The sequence below is a fragment of the Leptonotus elevatus genome, chromosome 11 (assembly GCF_054856555.1).
Source record: "Leptonotus elevatus isolate MCC_2025b chromosome 11, RoL_Lele_1.0, whole genome shotgun sequence".
Lineage (NCBI taxonomy): Eukaryota > Metazoa > Chordata > Actinopteri > Syngnathiformes > Syngnathidae > Leptonotus > Leptonotus elevatus.
In genome coordinates this window covers 3,577,528-3,599,405 of record NC_141249.1, presented here as the reverse complement: position 1 = coordinate 3,599,405, position 21,878 = coordinate 3,577,528, and the positions used below count along the sequence as shown (strand labels likewise).

The window sequence follows — 21,878 nt, the reverse complement described above, 5'->3', positions numbered from 1 at the left end:
ATAAAGCCTTGGAGCTCAGTGGTTAGAGCGCTAGTCTAGTAAACCAGGGGTAGTGAGTTCAATACTCACTTGGGCCTGTTAGGGAATCATTGACTCACCAAATATTCTTTGCATATTTTGTAGTACTGCATTGTCATGTCTGTATTTAGGGTCTCTGGGAGATAATATTCCTCCTCACTACTCTGATCGTTACTGTCAAAGAACCGTAGTTTAGCCAGAACCAGATTCATTTGCTTTTTGTAAGTCATGTTGCTATAAACTTTAGGCCTCGTATCTCAGTGTTTAGAGCACTGTTCTTGTAAACCAGGGGTCGTGAGTTCAAATCTCACTGGGGCCTTTCAGGGAATTTTTGACTCACCAAATAATCTTTGCATATTTTGTAGTACGTCATTGTCATGTCTGTATTTAGGGTCTCTGGGAGCCAATATTCCTCCTCACTCCTCTGAATTTTACAATCAATGGAAGTCACCATTCAGCCAGAACCAAGTTAATTTGCTGTTTTAAAGTAATGTTGCCAATACCATAAGGCTTTGTAGCTCAGTGGTTAGAGCACTGGTCTAGTAAACCAGGGGTCGTGAGTTCAATTCTCACTGGGGCCTGTTAGGGAATCATTGACTCACCAAATAATCTTTGCATATTTTGTAGTACTGCATTGTCATGTCTGTATTTAGGGTCTCTGGGAGCCAATATTCCTCCTCACTACTCTGAATTTTACTGTCAATGGAATTCACCATTCAGCCAGAACCAGTTTAATTTTCTGTTTTAAAGTCATGGTGCCAATACCATAAGGCCATGGAGCTCAGTGATTAGAGCACTAGTCTAGTAAACCAGGGGTCGTGAGTTCAATTCTCACTGGGGCATTTCATGGAATTTTTGACTCACCAAATAATCTTTGCATATTTTGTAGTACTGCATTGTCATGTCTGTATTTAGGGTCTCTGGGAGCCAATATTCCTCCTCACTACTCTGAATTTTACAATCAATGGAATTCACCATTCAGCCAGAACCAAGTTAATTTGCTGTTTTAAAGTCATGGTGCCAATACCATAAGGCCTTATAGCTCAGTGGTTAGAGCACTAGTCTCGTAAACCAGGGGTCGTGAGTTCAATACTCACTGGGGCCTGTTAGGGAATCATTGACTCACCAAATATTCTTTGCATATTTTGTAGTACTGCATTGTCATGTCTGTATTTAGGGTCTCTGGGAGTTAATATTCCTCCTCACTACTCTGATAGTTACTGTCAAAGAACCTTAGTTTAGCCAGAAGCAGATTCATTTGCTTTTTGTAAGTCATGTTGCTATAAACTTAAGGCCTCGTAGCTCAGTGGTTAGAGCACTGGTCTTGTAAACCAGGGGTCGTGAGTTCAATTCTCACTGGGGCTTTTTAGGGAATTTTTGACTCACCAAATAATCTTTGCATATTTTGTAGTACGTCATTGTCATGTCTGTATTTAGGGTCTCTGGGAGCCAATATTCCTCCTCACTCCTCTGAATTTTACAATCAATGCAATTCACCATTCAGCCAGAACCAAGTTAATTTGCTGTTTTAAAGTAATGTTGCCGATAACATAAGGCTTTGTAGCTCAGTGGTTAGAGCACTGGTCTAGTAAACCAGGGGTCGTGAGTTAAATTCTCACTGGGGCCTGTTAGGGTATCATTGACTCACCAAATAATCTTTGCATATTTTGTAGTACGTCATTGTCATGTCTGTATTTAGGGTCTCTGGGAGCCAATATTCCTCCTCACTGCTCTGAATTTTACAATCAATGGAATTCACCATTCAGCAAGAACCAAGTTAATTTGCTGTTTTAAAGTAATGTTGCCGATACCATAAGGCTTTGTAGCTCAATGGTTAGATAACTGGTCTAGTAAACCAGGGGTCGTGAGTTCAATTCTAACTGGGGCCTGTTAGGGAATCATTGACTCTTCAAATAATCTTTGCATATTTTGTAGTACTGCATTGTCATGTCTGTATTTAGGGTCGCTGGGAGCCAATATTCCTCCTCACCCCTTTGAATTTTACTGTCAATGGAATTCCCCATTCAGCCAGAACCAAGTTAATTTGCTGTTTTAAAGTAATGTTGCCAATACCGTAAGGCTTTGTAGCTCAGTGGTTAGAGCTGGTCTAGTAAACCAGGGGTCGTGAGTTCAATTCTCACTGGGGCCTGTTAGGGAATCATTGACTCACCAAATAATCTTTGCATATTTTGAAGTATTGCATTGTCATGTCTGTATTTAGGGTCTCTTGGAGCCAATATTCCTCCTCACTCCTTTGAATTTTACTGTCAATGGAATTCACCATTCAGCCATAACCAAGTTAATTTGCTGTTTTAAAGTAATGTTGCGAACACTATAAGGCCTTGTAGCTCAGTGGTTAGAGCACTGGTCTAGTAAACAAGGGGTTGTGAGTTCAATTCTCACCTGGGTCTTTCATTGATTACTTACCGAAACCAATATAGTGTAGATAATTCATTGCTCTCCATTGTCATGCCTGCATTTAGGGTTTCACGGGGGTGATATTTTTCCTCACGACCCTGATAGTTACTGTGAATTAAATCTGCTATTCAGCAAGAATCAGGTTAATTTGCTTTTTTAAAGTCATATTACCTCAACCGAAAGGCTTCATAGCTCAGTGGTTAGAGTACTGGTCTCGTAAACCAGGGGTCGTGAGTTCAATTCTCACTGGGGCCTTTTAGGAAATCATTGACTCACCAAATAAACTTTGCATATTTTGTAGTACTGCATTGTCATGTCTGTATTTAGGGTCTCTGGGAGTTAATATTCGCCCTTACTACTCTGATAGTTACTGTCAAAGAACCTTAGTTTAGCCAGAACCAGATTCATTTGCTTTTTGTAAGTCATGTTACTATAAACTTAAGGCCTCGTAGCTCAGTTGTTAGCGCACTGGTCTTGTAAACCAGGGGTCGTGAGTTAAATTCTCACTGGGGCCTGTGAGGGAATCATTGACTCACCAAATAATCTTTGCATATTTTGTAGTACTGCATTGTCATGTCTGTATTTAGGGTCTCTGGGAGTTAATATTCCTCCTCACTACTCTGATCGTTACTGTCAAAGAACCGTAGTTTAGCCAGAACCAGATTCATTTGCTTTTTGTAAGTCATGTTGCTATAAACTTTAGGCCTCGTATCTCAGTGGTTAGAGCACTGTTCTTGTAAACCAGGGGTCGTGAGTTCAAATCTCACTGGGGCCTTTTAGGGAATTTTTGACTCACCAAATAATCTTTGCATATTTTGTAGTACGTCATTGTCATGTCTGTATTTAGGGTCTCTGGGAGCCAATATTCCTCCTCACTACTCTGAATTTTACTGTCAATGGAATTCACCATTCAGCCAGAACCAGGTTAATTTTCTGTTTTAAAGTCATGGTGCCAATACCATAAAGCCTTGGAGCTCAGTGGTTAGAGCGCTAGTCTAGTAAACCAGGGGTAGTGAGTTCAATACTCACTTGGGCCTGTTAGGGAATCATTGACTCACCAAATATTCTTTGCATATTTTGTAGTACTGCATTGTCATGTCTGTATTTAGGGTCTCTGGGAGATAATATTCCTCCTCACTACTCTGATCGTTACTGTCAAATAACCGTAGTTTAGCCAGAACCAGATTCATTTGCTTTTTGTAAGTCATGTTGCTATAAACTTTAGGCCTCGTATCTCAGTGTTTAGAGCACTGTTCTTGTAAACCAGGGGTCGTGAGTTCAAATCTCACTGGGGCCTTTCAGGGAATTTTTGACTCACCAAATAATCTTTGCATATTTTGTAGTACGTCATTGTCATGTCTGTATTTAGGGTCTCTGGGAGCCAATATTCCTCCTCACTCCTCTGAATTTTACAATCAATGGAAGTCACCATTCAGCCAGAACCAAGTTAATTTGCTGTTTTAAAGTAATGTTGCCAATACCATAAGGCTTTGTAGCTCAGTGGTTAGAGCACTGGTCTAGTAAACCAGGGGTCGTGAGTTCAATTCTCACTGGGGCCTGTTAGGGAATCATTGACTCACCAAATAATCTTTGCATATTTTGTAGTACTGCATTGTCATGTCTGTATTTAGGGTCTCTGGGAGCCAATATTCCTCCTCACTCCTTTGAATTTTACTGTCAATGGAATTCACCATTCAGCCAGAACCAAGTTAATTTGCTGTTTTAAAGTAATGTTGCGAAAACTATATGGCCTTGTAGCTCAGTGGTTAGAGCACTGGTCTAGTAAACCAGGGGTCGTGAGTTCAATTCTCACCTGGGCCTTTCAGTGATTACTTACCGAAACCAATATAGTGCAGGTAATTCATTGCTCTGCATTGTCATGCCTGCATTTAGGGTTTCACGGGGGTGATATTTTTCCTCACAACCCTGATAGTTACTGTGAATTAAATCTGCTATTCAGCAAGAATCCGGTTAATTTGCTTTTTTAAAGTCATGTTACCTACACCGAAAGGCTTCATAGCTCAGTGGTTAGAGTACTGGTCTCGTAAACCAGGGGTCGTGAGTTCAATTCTCACTGGGGCCTTTTAGGAAATCATTGACTCACCAAATAAACTTTGCATATTTTGTAGTACTGCATTGTCATGTCTGCATTTAGGGTCTCTGGGAGTTAATATTCGCCCTTACTACTCTGATAGTTACTGTCAAAGAACCTTAGTTTAGCCAGAACCAGATTCATTTGCTTTTTGTAAGTCATGTTACTATAAACTTAAGTCCTTGTAGCTCAGTGGATAGAGCACTGGTCTTGTAAACCAGGGGTCGTGAGTTCAAGTCTCACTGGGGCCTTTTAGGGAATTTTTGACTCACCAAATAATCTTTGCATATTTTGTAGTACGTCATTGTCATGTCTGTATTTAGGGTTTCTGGGAGCCAATATTCCTCCTCACTCCTCTGAATTTTACAATCAATGGAAGTCACCATTCAGCCAGAACCAAGTTAATTTGCTGTTTTAAAGTAATGTTGCCATCACTATAAGGCCTTGTAGCTCAGTGGTTAGAGCACTGGTCTAGTAAACCAGGGGTCGTGAATTCAATTCTCACCTGGGCCTTTCAGTGATTACTTACCTAAACCAATATAGTGCAGATAATTCATTGCTCTGCTTTGTCATGCCTCCATTTAGGGTTTCACAAGGGTGATTTTTTTCCCCACGACCCTGATAGTTACTGTGAATTAAATCTGCTATTCAGCAAGAATCCGGTTAATTTGCTTTTTTAAAGTCATGTTACCTACACTGAAAGCCTTCATAGCTCAGTGGTTAGAGTACTGGTCTTGTAAACCAGAGGTCGTGAGTTCAATTTTCACTGGGAACTTTTAGGAAATCATTGACTCACCAAATAAACTTTGCATATTTTGTAGTACTGCATTGTCATGTCTGTAATTAGGGTCTCTGGGAGCCAATATTCCTCCTCACTACTCTGAATTTTACAATCAATGGAATATACCATTCAGCCAGAACCAAGTTAATTTCCTGTTTTAAAGTAATGTTGCCGATACCATAAGGCTTTGTAGCTCAGTGGTTAGATCACTGGTCTAGTAAACCATGGGTCGTGAGTTCAATTCTAACTGGGGCCTGTTAGGGAATCATTGACTCACCAAATAATCTTTGCATTTTTTGTAGTACGTCATTGTCATGTCTGTATTTAGGGTGTCTGGGAGCCAATATTCCTCCTCACGACTCTGAATTTTACTGTCAATGGAATTCACCATTCAGCCAGAACCAAGTTAATTTGCTGTTTTAAAGTAATGCTGCCAACACTATAAGGCCTTGTAGCTCAGTGGTTAGAGCACTGGTCTAGTAAACCAGGGGTCGTGAATTCAATTCTCACCTGGGCCTTTCAGTGATTACTTACCTAAACCAATGTAGTGCAGATAATTCATTGCTCTGCATTGTCATGCCTCCATTTAGGGTTTCACGGGGTTGATATTTTTCCCCACGACCCTGATAGTTACTGTGAATTAAATCTGCTATTCAGCAAGAATCCGGTTAATTTGCTTTTTTAAAGTCATGTTACCTCGACCGAAAGGCTTCATAGCTCAGTGGTTAGAGTACTGGTCTCGTAAACCAGGGGTCGTGAGTTCAATTCTCATTTGGGCCTTTTAGGAAATCATTGACTCACCAAATAAACTTTGCATATTTTGTAGTACTGCATTGTCATGTCTGTATTTAGGGTCTCTGGGAGTTAATATTCGCCCTTACTACTCTGATAGTTACTGTCAAAGAACCTTAGTTTAGCCAGAACCAGATTCATTTGCTTTTTGTAAGTCATGTTGCTATAAACTTAAGGCCTTGTAGCTCAGTTGTTAGCGCACTGGTCTTGTAAACCAGGGGTCGTGAGTTCAAGTCTCACAGGGGCCTTTTAGGGAATTTTTGACTCACCAAATAATCTTTGCATATTTTGTAGTACGTCATTGTCATGTCTGTATTTAGGGTCTCTGGGAGCCAATATTCCTCCTCACTCCTCTGAATTTTACAATCAATGGAAGTCACCATTCAGCCAGAACCAAGTTAATTTGCTGTTTTAAAGTAATGTTGCCAATACCATAAGGCTTTGTAGCTCAGTGGTTAGAGCACTGGTCTAGTAAACCAGGGGTTGTGAGTTCAATTCTCACTGGGGCCTGTTAGGGAATCATTGACTCACCAAATAATCTTTGCATATTTTGAAGTACTGCATTGTCATGTCTGTATTTAGGGTCTCTGGGAGCCAATATTCCTCCTCACTCCTCTGAATTTTACAATCAATGGAATTCACCATTCAGCCAGAACCAAGTTAATTTGCTGTTTTAAAGTAATGTTGCCGATACCATAAGGCTTTGTAGCTCAGTGGTTAGATCACTGGTCTAGTAAACCAGGGGTCGTGAGTTCAATTCTAACTGGGGCCTTTTAGGGAATCATTGACTCACCAAATAATCTTTGCATATTTTGTGGTACGTCATTGTCATGTCTGTATTTAGGGTCGCTGGGAGCCAATATTAATCCTCACTCCTTTGAATTTTACTGTCAATGGAATTCACCATTCAGCCAGAACCAAGTTAATTTGCTGTTTTAAAGTAATGCTGCCAACACTATAAGGCCTTGTAGCTCAGTGGTTAGAGCACTGGTCTAGTAAACCAGGGGTCGTGAATTCAATTCTCACCTGCGCCTTTCAGTGAATACTTACCTAAACCAATATAGTGCAGATAAGTCATTGCTCTGCTTTGTCATGCCTCCATTTAGGGTTTCACAGGGGTGATTTTTTTCCCCACGACCCTGATAGTTACTGTGAATTAAATCTGCTATTCAGCAAGAATCCGGTTAATTTGCATTTTTAAAGTCAAGTTACCTCGACCGAAAGGCTTCATAGCTCAGTGGTTAGAGTACTGGTCTCGTAAACCAGGGGTCGTGAGTTCAATTCTCACTGGGGCCTTTTAGGAAATCATTGACTCACCAAATAAACTTTGCATATTTTGTAGTACTGCATTGTCATGTCTGTATTTAGGGTCTCTGGGAGTTAATATTCGCCCTTACTACTCTGATAGTTACTGTCAAAGAACCTTAGTTTAGCCAGAACCAGATTCATTTGCTTTTTGTAAGTCATGTTACTATAAACTTAAGGCCTCGTAGCTCAGTTGTTAGCGCACTGGTCTTGTAAACCAGGGGTCGTGAGTTCAAATCTCACTGGGGCCTTTTAGGGAATTTTTGACTCACCAAATAATCTTTGCATATTTTGTAGTACGTCATTGTCATGTCTGTATTTAGGGTCTCTGGGAGCCAATATTCCTCCTCACTCCTCTGAATTTTACAATCAATGGAAGTCACCATTCAGCCAGAACCAAGTTAATTTGCTGTTTTAAAGTAATGTTGCCAATACCATAAGGCTTTGTAGCTCAGTGGTTAGAGCACTGGTCTAGTAAACCAGGGGTTGTGAGTTCAATTCTCACTGGGGCCTGTTAGGGAATCATTGACTCACCAAATAATCTTTGCATATTTTGAAGTACTGCATTGTCATGTCTGTATTTAGGGTCTCTGGGAGCCAATATTCCTCCTCACTCCTCTGAATTTTACAATCAATGGAATTCACCATTCAGCCAGAACCAAGTTAATTTGCTGTTTTAAAGTAATGTTGCCGATACCATAAGGCTTTGTAGCTCAGTGGTTAGATCACTGGTCTAGTAAACCAGGGGTCGTGAGTTCAATTCTAACTGGGGCCTTTTAGGGAATCATTGACTCACCAAATAATCTTTGCATATTTTGTAGTACGTCATTGTCATGTCTGTATTTAGGGTCGCTGGGAGCCAATATTAATCCTCACTCCTTTGAATTTTACTGTCAATGGAATTCACCATTCAGCCAGAACCAAGTTAATTTGCTGTTTTAAAGTAATGCTGCCAACACTATAAGGCCTTGTAGCTCAGTGGTTAGAGCACTGGTCTAGTAAACCAGGGGTCGTGAATTCAATTCTCACCTGGGCCTTTCAGTGAATACTTACCTAAACCAATATAGTGCAGATAATTCATTGCTCTGCTTTGTCATGCCTCCATTTAGGGTTTCACAGGGGTGATTTTTTTCCCCACGACCCTGATAGTTACTGTGAATTAAATCTGCTATTCAGCAAGAATCCGGTTAATTTGCTTTTTTAAAGTCATGCTACCTCGACCGAAAGGCTTCATAGCTCAGTGGTTAGAGTACTGGTCTCGTAAACCAGGGGTCGTGAGTTCAATTCTCACTGGGGCCTTTTAGGAAATCATTGACTCACCAAATAAACTTTGCATATTTTGTAGTACTGCATTGTCATGTCTGTATTTAGGGTCTCTGGGAGTTAATATTCGCCCTTACTACTCTGATAGTTACTGTCAAAGAACCTTAGTTTAGCCAGAACCAGATTCATTTGCTTTTTGTAAGTCATGTTACTATAAACTTAAGGCCTCGTAGCTCAGTTGTTAGCGCACTGGTCTTGTAAACCAGGGGTCGTGAGTTAAATTCTCACTGGGGCCTGTGAGGGAATCATTGACTCACCAAATAATCTTTGCATATTTTGTAGTACTGCATTGTCATGTCTGTATTTAGGGTCTCTGGGAGTTAATATTCCTTCTCACTACTCTGATCGTTACTGTCAAAGAACCGTAGTTTAGCCAGAACCAGATTCATTTGCTTTTTGTAAGTCATGTTGCTATAAACTTTAGGCCTCGTATCTCAGTGGTTAGAGCACTGTTCTTGTAAACCAGGGGTCGTGAGTTCAAATCTCACTGGGGCCTTTTAGGGAATTTTTGACTCACCAAATAATCTTTGCATATTTTGTAGTACGTCATTGTCATGTCTGTATTTAGGGTCTCTGGGAGCCAATATTCCTCCTCACTACTCTGAATTTTACTGTCAATGGAATTCACCATTCAGCCAGAACCAGGTTAATTTTCTGTTTTAAAGTCATGGTGCCAATACCATAAAGCCTTGGAGCTCAGTGGTTAGAGCGCTAGTCTAGTAAACCAGGGGTAGTGAGTTCAATACTCACTTGGGCCTGTTAGGGAATCATTGACTCACCAAATATTCTTTGCATATTTTGTAGTACTGCATTGTCATGTCTGTATTTAGGGTCTCTGGGAGATAATATTCCTCCTCACTACTCTGATCGTTACTGTCAAATAACCGTAGTTTAGCCAGAACCAGATTCATTTGCTTTTTGTAAGTCATGTTGCTATAAACTTTAGGCCTCGTATCTCAGTGTTTAGAGCACTGTTCTTGTAAACCAGGGGTCGTGAGTTCAAATCTCACTGGGGCCTTTCAGGGAATTTTTGACTCACCAAATAATCTTTGCATATTTTGTAGTACGTCATTGTCATGTCTGTATTTAGGGTCTCTGGGAGCCAATATTCCTCCTCACTCCTCTGAATTTTACAATCAATGGAAGTCACCATTCAGCCAGAACCAAGTTAATTTGCTGTTTTAAAGTAATGTTGCCAATACCATAAGGCTTTGTAGCTCAGTGGTTAGAGCACTGGTCTAGTAAACCAGGGGTCGTGAGTTCAATTCTCACTGGGGCCTGTTAGGGAATCATTGACTCACCAAATAATCTTTGCATATTTTGTAGTACTGCATTGTCATGTCTGTATTTAGGGTCTCTGGGAGCCAATATTCCTCCTCACTCCTTTGAATTTTACTGTCAATGGAATTCACCATTCAGCCAGAACCAAGTTAATTTGCTGTTTTAAAGTAATGTTGTGAAAACTATATGGCCTTGTAGCTCAGTGGTTAGAGCACTGGTCTAGTAAACCAGGGGTCGTGAGTTCAATTCTCACCTGGGCCTTTCAGTGATTACTTACCGAAACCAATATAGTGCAGGTAATTCATTGCTCTGCATTGTCATGCCTGCATTTAGGGTTTCACAAGGGTGATTTTTTTCCCCACGACCCTGATAGTTACTGTGAATTAAATCTGCTATTCAGCAAGAATCCGGTTAATTTGCTTTTTTAAAGTCATGTTACCTACACTGAAAGCCTTCATAGCTCAGTGGTTAGAGTACTGGTCTTGTAAACCAGAGGTCGTGAGTTCAATTTTCACTGGGAACTTTTAGGAAATCATTGACTCACCAAATAAACTTTGCATATTTTGTAGTACTGCATTGTCATGTCTGTAATTAGGGTCTCTGGGAGCCAATATTCCTCCTCACTACTCTGAATTTTACAATCAATGGAATATACCATTCAGCCAGAACCAAGTTAATTTGCTGTTTTAAAGTAATGTTGCCGATACCATAAGGCTTTGTAGCTCAGTGGTTAGATCACTGGTCTAGTAAACCATGGGTCGTGAGTTCAATTCTAACTGGGGCCTGTTAGGGAATCATTGACTCACCAAATAATCTTTGCATTTTTTGTAGTACGTCATTGTCATGTCTGTATTTAGGGTGTCTGGGAGCCAATATTCCTCCTCACGACTCTGAATTTTACTGTCAATGGAATTCACCATTCAGCCAGAACCAAGTTAATTTGCTGTTTTAAAGTAATGCTGCCAACACTATAAGGCCTTGTAGCTCAGTGGTTAGAGCACTGGTCTAGTAAACCAGGGGTCGTGAATTCAATTCTCACCTGGGCCTTTCAGTGATTGATTACTTACCTAAACCAATGTAGTGCAGATAATTCATTGCTCTGCATTGTCATGCCTCCATTTAGGGTTTCACGGGGTTGATATTTTTCCCCACGACCTTGATAGTTACTGTGAATTAAATCTGCTATTCAGCAAGAATCCGGTTAATTTGCTTTTTTAAAGTCATGTTACCTCGACCGAAAGGCTTCATAGCTCAGTGGTTAGAGTACTGGTCTCGTAAACCAGGGGTCGTGAGTTCAATTCTCACTTGGGCCTTTTAGGAAATCATTGACTCACCAAATAAACTTTGCATATTTTGTAGTACTGCATTGTCATGTCTGTATTTAGGGTCTCTGGGAGTTAATATTCGCCCTTACTACTCTGATAGTTACTGTCAAAGAACCTTAGTTTAGCCAGAACCAGATTCATTTGCTTTTTGTAAGTCATGTTACTATAAACTTAAGGCCTTGTAGCTCAGTTGTTAGCGCACTGGTCTTGTAAACCAGGGGTCGTGAGTTCAAGTCTCATAGGGGCCTTTTAGGGAATTTTTGACTCACCAAATAATCTTTGCATATTTTGTAGTACGTCATTGTCATGTCTGTATTTAGGGTCTCTGGGAGCCAATATTCCTCCTCACTCCTCTGAATTTTACAATCAATGGAAGTCACCATTCAGCCAGAACCAAGTTAATTTGCTGTTTTAAAGTAATGTTGCCAATACCATAAGGCTTTGTAGCTCAGTGGTTAGAGCACTGGTCTAGTAAACCAGGGGTCGTGAGTTCAATTCTCACTGGGGCCTGTTAGGGAATCATTGACTCACCAAATAATCTTTGCATATTTTGAAGTACTGCATTGTCATGTCTGTATTTAGGGTCTCTGGGAGCCAATATTCCTCCTCACTCCTCTGAATTTTACAATCAATGGAATTCACCATTCAGCCAGAACCAAGTTAATTTGCTGTTTTAAAGTAATGTTGCCGATACCATAAGGCTTCGTAGCTCAGTGGTTAGATCACTGGTCTAGTAAACCAGGGGTCGTGAGTTCAATTCTAACTGGGGCCTTTTAGGGAATCATTGACTCACCAAATAATCTTTGCATATTTTGTAGTACGTCATTGTCATGTCTGTATTTAGGGTCGCTGGGAGCCAATATTAATCCTCACTCCTTTGAATTTTACTGTCAATGGAATTCACCATTCAGCCAGAACCAAGTTAATTTGCTGTTTTAAAGTAACACTGCCAACACTATAAGGCCTTGTAGCTCAGTGGTTAGAGCACTGGTCTAGTAAACCAGGGGTCGTGAATTCAATTCTCACCTGGGCCTTTCAGTGATTACTTACCTAAACCAATATAGTGCAGATAATTCATTGCTCTGCTTTGTCATGCCTCCATTTAGGGTTTCACAGGGGTGATTTTTTTCCCCACGACCCTGATAGTTACTGTGAATTAAATCTGCTATTCAGCAAGAATCCGGTTAATTTGCTTTTTTAAAGTCATGTTACCTACAACGAAAGGCTTCATAGGTCAGTGGTTAGAGTACTGGTCTTGTAAACCAGAGGTCGTGAGTTCAATTCTCACTGGGAACTTTTAGGAAATCATTGACTCACCAAATAAACTTTGCATATTTTGTAGTACTGCATTGTCATGTCTGTATTTAGGGTCTCTGGGAGCCAATATTCCTCCTCACTACTCTGAATTTTACAATCAATGGAATTCACCATTCAGCCAGAACCAAGTTAATTTGCTGTTTTAAAGTAATGTTGCCGATACCATAAGGCTTTGTAGCTCAGTGGTTAGATCACTGGTCTAGTAAACCAGGGGTCGTGAGTTCAATTCTAACTGGGGCCTGTTAGGGAATCATTGACTCACCAAATAATCTTTGCATTTTTTGTAGTACGTCATTGTCATGTCTGTATTTAGGGTGTCTGGGAGCCAATATTCCTCCTCACGACTCTGAATTTTACTGTCAATGGAATTCACCATTCAGCCAGAACCAAGTTAATTTGCTGTTTTAAAGTAATGCTGCCAACACTATAAGGCCTTGTAGCTCAGTGGTTAGAGCACTGGTCTAGTAAACCAGGGGTCGTGAATTCAATTCTCACCTGGGCCTTTCAGTGATTACTTACCTAAACCAATGTAGTGCAGATAATTCATTGCTCTGCATTGTCATGCCTCCATTTAGGGTTTCACGGGGTTGATATTTTTCCCCACGACCCTGATAGTTACTGTGAATTAAATCTGCTATTCAGCAAGAATCCGGTTAATTTGCTTTTTTAAAGTCATGTTACCTCGACCGAAAGGCTTCATAGCTCAGTGGTTAGAGTACTGGTCTCGTAAACCAGGGGTCGTGAGTTCAATTCTCATTTGGGCCTTTTAGGAAATCATTGACTCACCAAATAAACTTTGCATATTTTGTAGTACTGCATTGTCATGTCTGTATTTAGGGTCTCTGGGAGTTAATATTCGCCCTTACTACTCTGATAGTTACTGTCAAAGAACCTTAGTTTAGCCAGAACCAGATTCATTTGCTTTTTGTAAGTCATGTTGCTATAAACTTAAGGCCTTGTAGCTCAGTTGTTAGTGCACTGGTCTTGTAAACCAGGGGTCGTGAGTTCAAGTCTCACAGGGGCCTTTTAGGGAATTTTTGACTCACCAAATAATCTTTGCATATTTTGTAGTACGTCATTGTCATGTCTGTATTTAGGGTCTCTGGGAGCCAATATTCCTCCTCACTCCTCTGAATTTTACAATCAATGGAAGTCACCATTCAGCCAGAACCAAGTTAATTTGCTGTTTTAAAGTAATGTTGCCAATACCATAAGGCTTTGTAGCTCAGTGGTTAGAGCACTGGTCTAGTAAACCAGGGGTTGTGAGTTCAATTCTCACTGGGGCCTGTTAGGGAATCATTGACTCACCAAATAATCTTTGCATATTTTGAAGTACTGCATTGTCATGTCTGTATTTAGGGTCTCTGGGAGCCAATATTCCTCCTCACTCCTCTGAATTTTACAATCAATGGAATTCACCATTCAGCCAGAACCAAGTTAATTTGCTGTTTTAAAGTAATGTTGCCGATACCATAAGGCTTTGTAGCTCAGTGGTTAGATCACTGGTCTAGTAAACCAGGGGTCGTGAGTTCAATTCTAACTGGGGCCTTTTAGGGAATCATTGACTCACCAAATAATCTTTGCATATTTTGTGGTACGTCATTGTCATGTCTGTATTTAGGGTCGCTGGGAGCCAATATTAATCCTCACTCCTTTGAATTTTACTGTCAATGGAATTCACCATTCAGCCAGAACCAAGTTAATTTGCTGTTTTAAAGTAATGCTGCCAACACTATAAGGCCTTGTAGCTCAGTGGTTAGAGCACTGGTCTAGTAAACCAGGGGTCGTGAATTCAATTCTCACCTGGGCCTTTCAGTGAATACTTACCTAAACCAATATAGTGCAGATAATTCATTGCTCTGCTTTGTCATGCCTCCATTTAGGGTTTCACAGGGGTGATTTTTTTCCCCACGACCCTGATAGTTACTGTGAATTAAATCTGCTATTCAGCAAGAATCCGGTTAATTTGCATTTTTAAAGTCAAGTTACCTCGACCGAAAGGCTTCATAGCTCAGTGGTTAGAGTACTGGTCTCGTAAACCAGGGGTCGTGAGTTCAATTCTCACTGGGGCCTTTTAGGAAATCATTGACTCACCAAATAAACTTTGCATATTTTGTAGTACTGCATTGTCATGTCTGTATTTAGGGTCTCTGGGAGTTAATATTCGCCCTTACTACTCTGATAGTTACTGTCAAAGAACCTTAGTTTAGCCAGAACCAGATTCATTTGCTTTTTGTAAGTCATGTTACTATAAACTTAAGGCCTCGTAGCTCAGTTGTTAGCGCACTGGTCTTGTAAACCAGGGGTCGTGAGTTCAAATCTCAGTGGGGCCTTTTAGGGAATTTTTGACTCACCAAATAATCTTTGCATATTTTGTAGTACGTCATTGTCATGTCTGTATTTAGGGTCTCTGGGAGCCAATATTCCTCCTCACTCCTCTGAATTTTACAATCAATGGAAGTCACCATTCAGCCAGAACCAAGTTAATTTGCTGTTTTAAAGTAATGTTGACAATACCATAAGGCTTTGTAGCTCAGTGGTTAGAGCACTTGTCTAGTAAACCAGGGGTTGTGTGTTCAATTCTCACTGGGGCCTGTTAGGGAAACAATGACTCACCAAATAATCTTTGCATATTTTGTAGTACTGCATTGTCATGTCTGTATTTAGGGTCGCTGGGAGCCAATATTCCTCCTCACCCCTTTGAATTTTACTGTCAATGGAATTCACCATTCCGCCAGAACCAAGTTAATTTGCTGTTTTAAAGTAATGTTGCCAATACCGTAAGGCTTTGTAGCTCAGTGGTTAGAGCACTGGTCTAGTAAACCAGGGGTCGTGAGTTCAATTCTCACTGGGGCCTGTTAGGGAATCATTGACTCACCAAATAATCTTTGCATATTTTGAAGTACTGCATTGTCATGTCTGTATTTAGGGTCTCTGGGAGCCAATATTCCTCCTTACTCCTTTGAATTTTACTGTCAATGGAATTCACCATTCAGCCAGAACCACGTTAATTTGCTTTTTTAAAGTAATGTTGCGAACACTATAAGGCCTTGTAGCTCAGTGGTTAGAGCACTGGTCTAGTAAACAAGGGGTCGTGAGTTCAATTCTCACCTGGGCCTTTCATTGATTACTTACCGAAACCAATATAGTGCAGATAATTCATTGCTTTGCATTGTCATGCCTGCATTTAGGGTTTCACGGGGGTGATATTTTTCCTCACGACCCTGATAGTTACTGTGAATTAAATCTGCTATTCAGCAAGAATCCGGTTAATTTGCTTTTTTAAAGTCATTTTACCTACACCGAAAGGCTTCATTGCTCAGTGGTTAGAGTACTGGTCTCGTAAACCAGGGGTCGTGAGTTCAATTCTCACTGGGGCCTTTTAGGAAATCATTGACTCACCAAATAAACTTTGCATATTTTCTAGTACTGCATTGTCATGTCTGCATTTAGGGTCTCTGGGAGTTAATATTCACCCTTACTACTCTGATAGTTACTGTCAAAGAACCTGAGTTTAGCCAGAACCAGATTCATTTGCTTTTTGTAAGTCATGCTACTATAAACTTAAGGCCTCGTAGCTCAGTTGTTAGTGCACTGGTCTTGTAAACCAGGGGCTGTGAGTTCAATTCTCACTGGGGCCTGTGAGGGAATCATTGACTCACCAAATAATCTTTGCATATTTTTTAGTACGTCATTGTCATGTCTGTATTTAGGGTCTCTGGGAGCCAATATTCCTCCTCACTCCTTTGAATTTTACTGTCAATGGAATTCACCATTCAGCCAGAACCAAGTTAATTTGCTGTTTTAAAGTAATGTTGCCAATGCCATAAGGCTTTGTAGCTCAGTGGTTAGAGCACTGGTCTAGTAAACCAGTGGTCGTGAGTTCAATTCTCACAGGGGCCTGTTAGGGAATCATTGACTCACCAAATAATCTTTGCATATTTTTTAGTACGTCATTGTCATGTCTGTATTTAGGGTCTCTGTGAGCCAATATTCCTCCTCACTACTCTGAATTTTACTGTCAATGGAATTCACCATTCAGCCAGAACCAGGTTAAATTTCTGTTTTAAAGTCATGGTACCAATACCACAAGTCCTTGTAGCTCAGTGGTTAGAGCACTTGTCTATTAAACCAGGGGTAGTGAGATCAATTCTCACTGGGGCCTGTTAGGGAATCATTGACTCACCAAATAATCTTTGCATATTTTGTAGTACTGCATTGTCATGTCTGTATTTAGGGTCTCTGGGAGCCAATATTCCTCCTCACTACTCTGAATTTTACAATCAATGGAATTCACCATTCAGCCAGAACCAAGTTAATTTGCTGTTTTAAAGTAATGTTGCAAATACCATAAGGCTTTGTAGCTCAGTGGTTAGCGCACAGGTCTAGTAAACCAGGGGTTGTGAGTTCAATTCTCACCTGGGCCTTTCAGTGATTACTTACCTAAACCAATATAGTGCAGATAATTCATTGCTCTGCATTGTCATGCCTGCATTTAGGGTTTCACGGGGGTGATATTTTTTTCCACGACCCTGATAGTTACTGTGAATTAAATCTGCTATTCAGCAAGAATCAGGTTAATTTGCTTTTTTAAAGTAATATTACCTCGACCGAAAGGCTTCATAGCTCAGTGGTTAGAGTACTGGTCTCGTAAACCAGGGGTCGTGAGTTCAATTCTCACTGGGGCCTTTTAGGAAATCATTGACTCACCAAATAATCTTTGCATATTTTGTAGTACTGCATTGTCATGTCTGTATATAGGGTCTCTGGGAGCCAATATTCCTCCTCACTACTCTGAATTTTACTGTCAATGGAATTCACCATTCAGCCAGAACCAGGTTAATTTTCTGTTTTAAAGTCATGGTGCCAATACCATAAGGCCTTGGAGCTCAGTGGTTAGAGCGCTAGTCTAGTAAACCAGGGGTAGTGAGTTCAATACTCACTTGGGCCTGTTAGGGAATCATTGACTCACCAAATATTATTTGCATATTTTGTAGTACTGCATTGTCATGTCTGTATTTAGGGTCTCTGGGAGTTAATATTCCTCCTCACTACTCTGATCGTTACTGTCAAAGAACCGTAGTTTAGCCAGAACCAGATTCATTTGCTTTTTGTAAGTCATGTTGCTATAAACTTTAGGCCTCGTATCTCAGTGGTTAGAGCACTGTTCTTGTAAACCAGGGGTCGTGAGTTCAAATCTCACTGGGGCCTTTTAGGGAATTTTTGGCTCACCAAATAATCTTTGCATATTTTGTAGTACGTCATTGTCATGTCTGTATATAGGGTCTCTGGGAGCCAATATTCCTCCTCACTACTCTGAATTTTATTGTCAATGGAATTCACCATTCAGCCAGAACCAGGTTAATTTTCTGTTTTAAAGTCATGGTGCCAATACCATAAGGCCTTGGAACTCAGTGGTTAGAGCGCTAGTCTAGTAAACCAGGGGTAGTGAGTTCAATACTCACTTGGGCCTGTTAGGGAATCATTGACTCACCAAATATTCTTTGCATATTTTGTAGTACTGCATTGTCATGTCTGTATTTAGGGTCTCTGGGAGTTAATATTCCTCCTCACTACTCTGATCGTTACTGTCAAAGAACCGTAGTTTAGCCAGAACCAGATTCATTTGCTTTTTGTAAGTAATGTTGCTATAAACTTTACGCCTCGTATCTCAGTGGTTAGAGCACTGTTCTTGTAAACCAGGGGTCGTGAGTTCAAATCTCACTGGGGCCTTTTAGGGAATTTTTGGCTCACCAAATAATCTTTGCATATTTTGTAGTACGTCATTGTCATGTCTGTATTTAGGGTCTCTGGGAGCCAATATTACTCCTCACTCCTCTGAATTTTACAATCAATGGAAGTCACCATTCAGCCAGAACCAAGTTAATTTGCTGTTTTAAAGTAATGTTGCCAATACCATAAGGCTTTGTAGCTCAGTGGTTAGAGCACTGGTCTAGTAAACCAGGGGTCGTGAGTTCAATTCTCACTGGGGCCTGTTAGGGAATCATTGACTCACCAAATAATCTTTGCATATTTTGTAGTACTGCATTGTCATGTCTGTATTTAGGGTCGCTGGGAGCCAATATTCCTCCTCACTCCTTTGAATTTTACTGTCAATGGAATTCACCATTCAGCCAGAACCAAGTTAATTTGCTGTTTTAAAGTAATGCTGCCAACACTATAAGGCCTTGTAGCTCAGTGGTTAGAGCACTGGTCTAGTAAACCAGGGGTCGTGAATTCAATTCTCACCTGGGCCTTTCAGTGAATACTTACCTAAACCAATATAGTGCAGATAATTCATTGCTCTGCTTTGTCATGCCTCCATTTAGGGTTTCACAGGGGTGATTTTTTTCCCCACGACCCTGATAGTTACTGTGAATTAAATCTGCTATTCAGCAAGAATCCGGTTAATTTGCTTTTTTAAAGTCATGCTACCTCGACCGAAAGGCTTCATAGCTCAGTGGTTAGAGTACTGGTCTTGTAAACCAGGGGTCGTGAGTTCAATTCTCACTGGGGCCTTTTAGGAAATCATTGACTCACCAAATAAACTTTGCATATTTTGTAGTACTGCATTGTCATGTCTGTATTTAGGGTCTCTGGGAGTTAATATTCGCCCTTACTACTCTGATAGTTACTGTCAAAGAACCTTAGTTTAGCCAGAACCAGATTCATTTGCTTTTTGTAAGTCATGTTACTATAAACTTAAGGCCTCGTAGCTCAGTTGTTAGCGCACTGGTCTTGTAAACCAGGGGTCGTGAGTTCAAATCTCACTGGGGCCTTTTAGGGAATTTTTGACTCACCAAATAATCTTTGCATATTTTGTAGTACGTCATTGTCATGTCTGTATTTAGGGTCTCTGGGAGCCAATATTCCTCCTCACTCCTCTGAATTTTACAATCAATGGAAGTCACCATTCGGCCAGAACCAAGTTAATTTGCTGTTTTAAAGTAATGTTGACAATACCATAAGGCTTTGTAGCTCAGTGGTTAGAGCACTTGTCTAGTAAACCAGGGGTTGTGTGTTCAATTCTCACTGGGGCCTGTTAGGGAAACAATGACTCACCAAATAATCTTTGCATATTTTGTAGTACTGCATTGTCATGTCTGTATTTAGGGTCGCTGGGAGCCAATATTCCTCCTCACCCCTTTGAATTTTACTGTCAATGGAATTCACCATTCCGCCAGAACCAAGTTAATTTGCTGTTTTAAAGTAATGTTGCCAATACCGTAAGGCTTTGTAGCTCAGTGGTTAGAGCACTGGTCTAGTAAACCAGGGGTCGTGAGTTCAATTCTCACTGGGGCCTGTTAGGGAATCATTGACTCACCAAATAATCTTTGCATATTTTGAAGTACTGCATTGTCATGTCTGTATTTAGGGTCTCTGGGAGCCAATATTCCTCCTTACTCCTTTGAATTTTACTGTCAATGGAATTCACCATTCAGCCAGAACCACGTTAATTTGCTTTTTTAAAGTAATGTTGCGAACACTATAAGGCCTTGTAGCTCAGTGGTTAGAGCACTGGTCTAGTAAACAAGGGGTCGTGAGTTCAATTCTCACCTGGGCCTTTCATTGATTACTTACCGAAACCAATATAGTGCAGATAATTCATTGCTTTGCATTGTCATGCCTGCATTTAGGGTTTCACGGGGGTGATATTTTTCCTCACGACCCTGATAGTTACTGTGAATTAAATCTGCTATTCAGCAAGAATCCGGTTAATTTGCTTTTTTAAAGTCATTTTACCTACACCGAAAGGCTTCATTGCTCAGTGGTTAGAGTACTGGTCTCGTAAACCAGGGGTCGTGAGTTCAATTCTCACTGGGGCCTTTTAGGAAATCATTGACTCACCAAATAAACTTTGCATATTTTGTAGTACTGCATTGTCATGTCTGCATTTAGGGTCTCTGGGAGTTAATATTCACCCTTACTACTCTGATAGTTACTGTCAAAGAACCTTAGTTTAGCCAGAACCAGATTCATTTGCTTTTTGTAAGTCATGTTACTATAAACTTAAGGCCTCGTAGCTCAGTTGTTAGCGCACTGGTCTTGTAAACCAGGGGTCGTGAGTTCAATTCTCACTGGGGCCTGTGAGGGAATAATTGACTCACCAAATAATCTTTGCATATTTTGTAGTACGTCATTGTCATGTCTGTATTTAGGGTCTCTGGGAGCCAATATTCCTCCTCACTACTCTGAATTTTACAATCAATGGAATTCACCATTCAGCCAGAACCAAGTTAATTTGCTGTTTTAAAGTAATGTTGCAAATACCATAAGGCTTTGTAGCTCAGTGGTTAGCGCACAGGTCTAGTAAACCAGGGGTTGTGAGTTCAATTCTCACCTGGGCCTTTCAGTGATTACTTACCTAAACCTATATAGTGCAGATAATTCATTGCTCTGCATTGTCATGCCCGCATTTAGGGTTTCACGGGGGTGATATTTTTTTCCACGACCCTGATAGTTACTGTGAATTAAATCTGCTATTCAGCAAGAATCAGGTTAATTTGCTTTTTTAAAGTAATATTACCTCGACCGAAAGGCTTCACAGCTCAGTGGTTAGAGTACTGGTCTCGTAAACCAGGGGTCGTGAGTTCAATTCTCACTGGGGCCTTTTAGGAAATCATTGACTCACCAAATAAACTTTGCATATTTTGTAGTACTGCATTGTCATGTCTGTATTTAGGGTCTCTGGGAGTTAATATTCGCCCTTACTACTCTGATAGTTACTGTCAAAGAACCTTAGTTTAGCCAGAACCAGATTCATTTGCTTTTTGTAAGTCATGTTACTATAAACTTAAGGCCTCGTAGCTCAGTTGTTAGCGCACTGGTCTTGTAAACCAGGGGTCGTGAGTTCAATTCTCACTGGGGCCTGTGAGGGAATAATTGACTCACCAAATAATCTTTGCATATTTTGTAGTACGTCATTGTCATGTCTGTATTTAGGGTCTCTGGGAGCCAATATTCCTCCTCACTACTCTGAATTTTACTGTCAATGGAATTCACCATTCAGCCAGAACCAGGTTAATTTTCTGTTTTAAAGTCATGGTGCCAATACCATAAGGCCTTGGAGCTCAGTGGTTAGAGCGCTAGTCTAGTAAACCAGGGGTAGTGAGTTCAATACTCACTTGGGCCTGTTAGGGAATCATTGACTCACCAAATATTCTTTGCATATTTTGTAGTACTGCATTGTCATGTCTGTATTTAGGGTCTCTGGGAGTTAATATTC

The 21,878-nt window shown here is 40.5% G+C and overlaps 1 protein-coding gene and 49 non-coding genes across 50 annotated transcripts in view; 49 read left to right on the top strand and 1 right to left on the bottom strand.

Annotated features, from left to right (window-relative positions):
• LOC147165207 (ephrin type-B receptor 1-like) overlaps nucleotides 1–21,878 on the bottom strand; it is a 298,813-nt gene that overhangs the window by 210,585 nt on the left and 66,350 nt on the right. The window lies entirely within an intron of this gene.
• Nucleotides 527–599, top strand: trnat-agu (transfer RNA threonine (anticodon AGU)). Its single transcript has one exon. It is a non-coding gene; the product is annotated as a tRNA-Thr (tRNA).
• trnat-cgu (transfer RNA threonine (anticodon CGU)) lies at nucleotides 1,051–1,123 on the top strand. The gene has a single exon. It is a non-coding gene; the product is annotated as a tRNA-Thr (tRNA).
• On the top strand, nucleotides 1,311–1,383 carry trnat-ugu (transfer RNA threonine (anticodon UGU)). The gene has a single exon. It is a non-coding gene; the product is annotated as a tRNA-Thr (tRNA).
• trnat-agu (transfer RNA threonine (anticodon AGU)) lies at nucleotides 1,573–1,645 on the top strand. Its single transcript has one exon. It is a non-coding gene; the product is annotated as a tRNA-Thr (tRNA).
• trnat-cgu (transfer RNA threonine (anticodon CGU)) lies at nucleotides 2,619–2,691 on the top strand. The gene has a single exon. It is a non-coding gene; the product is annotated as a tRNA-Thr (tRNA).
• On the top strand, nucleotides 3,139–3,211 carry trnat-ugu (transfer RNA threonine (anticodon UGU)). Its single transcript has one exon. It is a non-coding gene; the product is annotated as a tRNA-Thr (tRNA).
• Nucleotides 3,923–3,995, top strand: trnat-agu (transfer RNA threonine (anticodon AGU)). The gene has a single exon. It is a non-coding gene; the product is annotated as a tRNA-Thr (tRNA).
• trnat-agu (transfer RNA threonine (anticodon AGU)) lies at nucleotides 4,185–4,257 on the top strand. Its single transcript has one exon. It is a non-coding gene; the product is annotated as a tRNA-Thr (tRNA).
• On the top strand, nucleotides 4,447–4,519 carry trnat-cgu (transfer RNA threonine (anticodon CGU)). The gene has a single exon. It is a non-coding gene; the product is annotated as a tRNA-Thr (tRNA).
• trnat-ugu (transfer RNA threonine (anticodon UGU)) lies at nucleotides 4,707–4,779 on the top strand. The gene has a single exon. It is a non-coding gene; the product is annotated as a tRNA-Thr (tRNA).
• trnat-agu (transfer RNA threonine (anticodon AGU)) lies at nucleotides 4,969–5,041 on the top strand. The gene has a single exon. It is a non-coding gene; the product is annotated as a tRNA-Thr (tRNA).
• trnat-ugu (transfer RNA threonine (anticodon UGU)) lies at nucleotides 5,231–5,303 on the top strand. The gene has a single exon. It is a non-coding gene; the product is annotated as a tRNA-Thr (tRNA).
• trnat-agu (transfer RNA threonine (anticodon AGU)) lies at nucleotides 5,755–5,827 on the top strand. Its single transcript has one exon. It is a non-coding gene; the product is annotated as a tRNA-Thr (tRNA).
• Nucleotides 6,017–6,089, top strand: trnat-cgu (transfer RNA threonine (anticodon CGU)). Its single transcript has one exon. It is a non-coding gene; the product is annotated as a tRNA-Thr (tRNA).
• trnat-agu (transfer RNA threonine (anticodon AGU)) lies at nucleotides 6,539–6,611 on the top strand. The gene has a single exon. It is a non-coding gene; the product is annotated as a tRNA-Thr (tRNA).
• On the top strand, nucleotides 7,325–7,397 carry trnat-cgu (transfer RNA threonine (anticodon CGU)). Its single transcript has one exon. It is a non-coding gene; the product is annotated as a tRNA-Thr (tRNA).
• Nucleotides 7,585–7,657, top strand: trnat-ugu (transfer RNA threonine (anticodon UGU)). The gene has a single exon. It is a non-coding gene; the product is annotated as a tRNA-Thr (tRNA).
• Nucleotides 7,847–7,919, top strand: trnat-agu (transfer RNA threonine (anticodon AGU)). The gene has a single exon. It is a non-coding gene; the product is annotated as a tRNA-Thr (tRNA).
• trnat-agu (transfer RNA threonine (anticodon AGU)) lies at nucleotides 8,371–8,443 on the top strand. The gene has a single exon. It is a non-coding gene; the product is annotated as a tRNA-Thr (tRNA).
• Nucleotides 8,633–8,705, top strand: trnat-cgu (transfer RNA threonine (anticodon CGU)). The gene has a single exon. It is a non-coding gene; the product is annotated as a tRNA-Thr (tRNA).
• Nucleotides 9,153–9,225, top strand: trnat-ugu (transfer RNA threonine (anticodon UGU)). The gene has a single exon. It is a non-coding gene; the product is annotated as a tRNA-Thr (tRNA).
• trnat-agu (transfer RNA threonine (anticodon AGU)) lies at nucleotides 9,937–10,009 on the top strand. The gene has a single exon. It is a non-coding gene; the product is annotated as a tRNA-Thr (tRNA).
• On the top strand, nucleotides 10,199–10,271 carry trnat-agu (transfer RNA threonine (anticodon AGU)). The gene has a single exon. It is a non-coding gene; the product is annotated as a tRNA-Thr (tRNA).
• trnat-ugu (transfer RNA threonine (anticodon UGU)) lies at nucleotides 10,461–10,533 on the top strand. Its single transcript has one exon. It is a non-coding gene; the product is annotated as a tRNA-Thr (tRNA).
• trnat-agu (transfer RNA threonine (anticodon AGU)) lies at nucleotides 10,985–11,057 on the top strand. Its single transcript has one exon. It is a non-coding gene; the product is annotated as a tRNA-Thr (tRNA).
• Nucleotides 11,251–11,323, top strand: trnat-cgu (transfer RNA threonine (anticodon CGU)). The gene has a single exon. It is a non-coding gene; the product is annotated as a tRNA-Thr (tRNA).
• On the top strand, nucleotides 11,773–11,845 carry trnat-agu (transfer RNA threonine (anticodon AGU)). The gene has a single exon. It is a non-coding gene; the product is annotated as a tRNA-Thr (tRNA).
• On the top strand, nucleotides 12,297–12,369 carry trnat-agu (transfer RNA threonine (anticodon AGU)). The gene has a single exon. It is a non-coding gene; the product is annotated as a tRNA-Thr (tRNA).
• On the top strand, nucleotides 13,083–13,155 carry trnat-agu (transfer RNA threonine (anticodon AGU)). The gene has a single exon. It is a non-coding gene; the product is annotated as a tRNA-Thr (tRNA).
• On the top strand, nucleotides 13,345–13,417 carry trnat-cgu (transfer RNA threonine (anticodon CGU)). The gene has a single exon. It is a non-coding gene; the product is annotated as a tRNA-Thr (tRNA).
• Nucleotides 13,867–13,939, top strand: trnat-agu (transfer RNA threonine (anticodon AGU)). Its single transcript has one exon. It is a non-coding gene; the product is annotated as a tRNA-Thr (tRNA).
• On the top strand, nucleotides 14,391–14,463 carry trnat-agu (transfer RNA threonine (anticodon AGU)). The gene has a single exon. It is a non-coding gene; the product is annotated as a tRNA-Thr (tRNA).
• On the top strand, nucleotides 14,653–14,725 carry trnat-cgu (transfer RNA threonine (anticodon CGU)). The gene has a single exon. It is a non-coding gene; the product is annotated as a tRNA-Thr (tRNA).
• trnat-agu (transfer RNA threonine (anticodon AGU)) lies at nucleotides 15,437–15,509 on the top strand. The gene has a single exon. It is a non-coding gene; the product is annotated as a tRNA-Thr (tRNA).
• Nucleotides 15,699–15,771, top strand: trnat-agu (transfer RNA threonine (anticodon AGU)). Its single transcript has one exon. It is a non-coding gene; the product is annotated as a tRNA-Thr (tRNA).
• Nucleotides 15,961–16,033, top strand: trnat-cgu (transfer RNA threonine (anticodon CGU)). Its single transcript has one exon. It is a non-coding gene; the product is annotated as a tRNA-Thr (tRNA).
• trnat-agu (transfer RNA threonine (anticodon AGU)) lies at nucleotides 16,483–16,555 on the top strand. Its single transcript has one exon. It is a non-coding gene; the product is annotated as a tRNA-Thr (tRNA).
• On the top strand, nucleotides 17,269–17,341 carry trnat-cgu (transfer RNA threonine (anticodon CGU)). The gene has a single exon. It is a non-coding gene; the product is annotated as a tRNA-Thr (tRNA).
• trnat-ugu (transfer RNA threonine (anticodon UGU)) lies at nucleotides 17,791–17,863 on the top strand. Its single transcript has one exon. It is a non-coding gene; the product is annotated as a tRNA-Thr (tRNA).
• Nucleotides 18,575–18,647, top strand: trnat-agu (transfer RNA threonine (anticodon AGU)). Its single transcript has one exon. It is a non-coding gene; the product is annotated as a tRNA-Thr (tRNA).
• Nucleotides 18,837–18,909, top strand: trnat-agu (transfer RNA threonine (anticodon AGU)). Its single transcript has one exon. It is a non-coding gene; the product is annotated as a tRNA-Thr (tRNA).
• Nucleotides 19,099–19,171, top strand: trnat-ugu (transfer RNA threonine (anticodon UGU)). The gene has a single exon. It is a non-coding gene; the product is annotated as a tRNA-Thr (tRNA).
• trnat-ugu (transfer RNA threonine (anticodon UGU)) lies at nucleotides 19,359–19,431 on the top strand. Its single transcript has one exon. It is a non-coding gene; the product is annotated as a tRNA-Thr (tRNA).
• Nucleotides 19,883–19,955, top strand: trnat-agu (transfer RNA threonine (anticodon AGU)). Its single transcript has one exon. It is a non-coding gene; the product is annotated as a tRNA-Thr (tRNA).
• Nucleotides 20,145–20,217, top strand: trnat-agu (transfer RNA threonine (anticodon AGU)). The gene has a single exon. It is a non-coding gene; the product is annotated as a tRNA-Thr (tRNA).
• On the top strand, nucleotides 20,407–20,479 carry trnat-cgu (transfer RNA threonine (anticodon CGU)). The gene has a single exon. It is a non-coding gene; the product is annotated as a tRNA-Thr (tRNA).
• Nucleotides 20,667–20,739, top strand: trnat-ugu (transfer RNA threonine (anticodon UGU)). The gene has a single exon. It is a non-coding gene; the product is annotated as a tRNA-Thr (tRNA).
• Nucleotides 21,191–21,263, top strand: trnat-cgu (transfer RNA threonine (anticodon CGU)). The gene has a single exon. It is a non-coding gene; the product is annotated as a tRNA-Thr (tRNA).
• trnat-ugu (transfer RNA threonine (anticodon UGU)) lies at nucleotides 21,451–21,523 on the top strand. The gene has a single exon. It is a non-coding gene; the product is annotated as a tRNA-Thr (tRNA).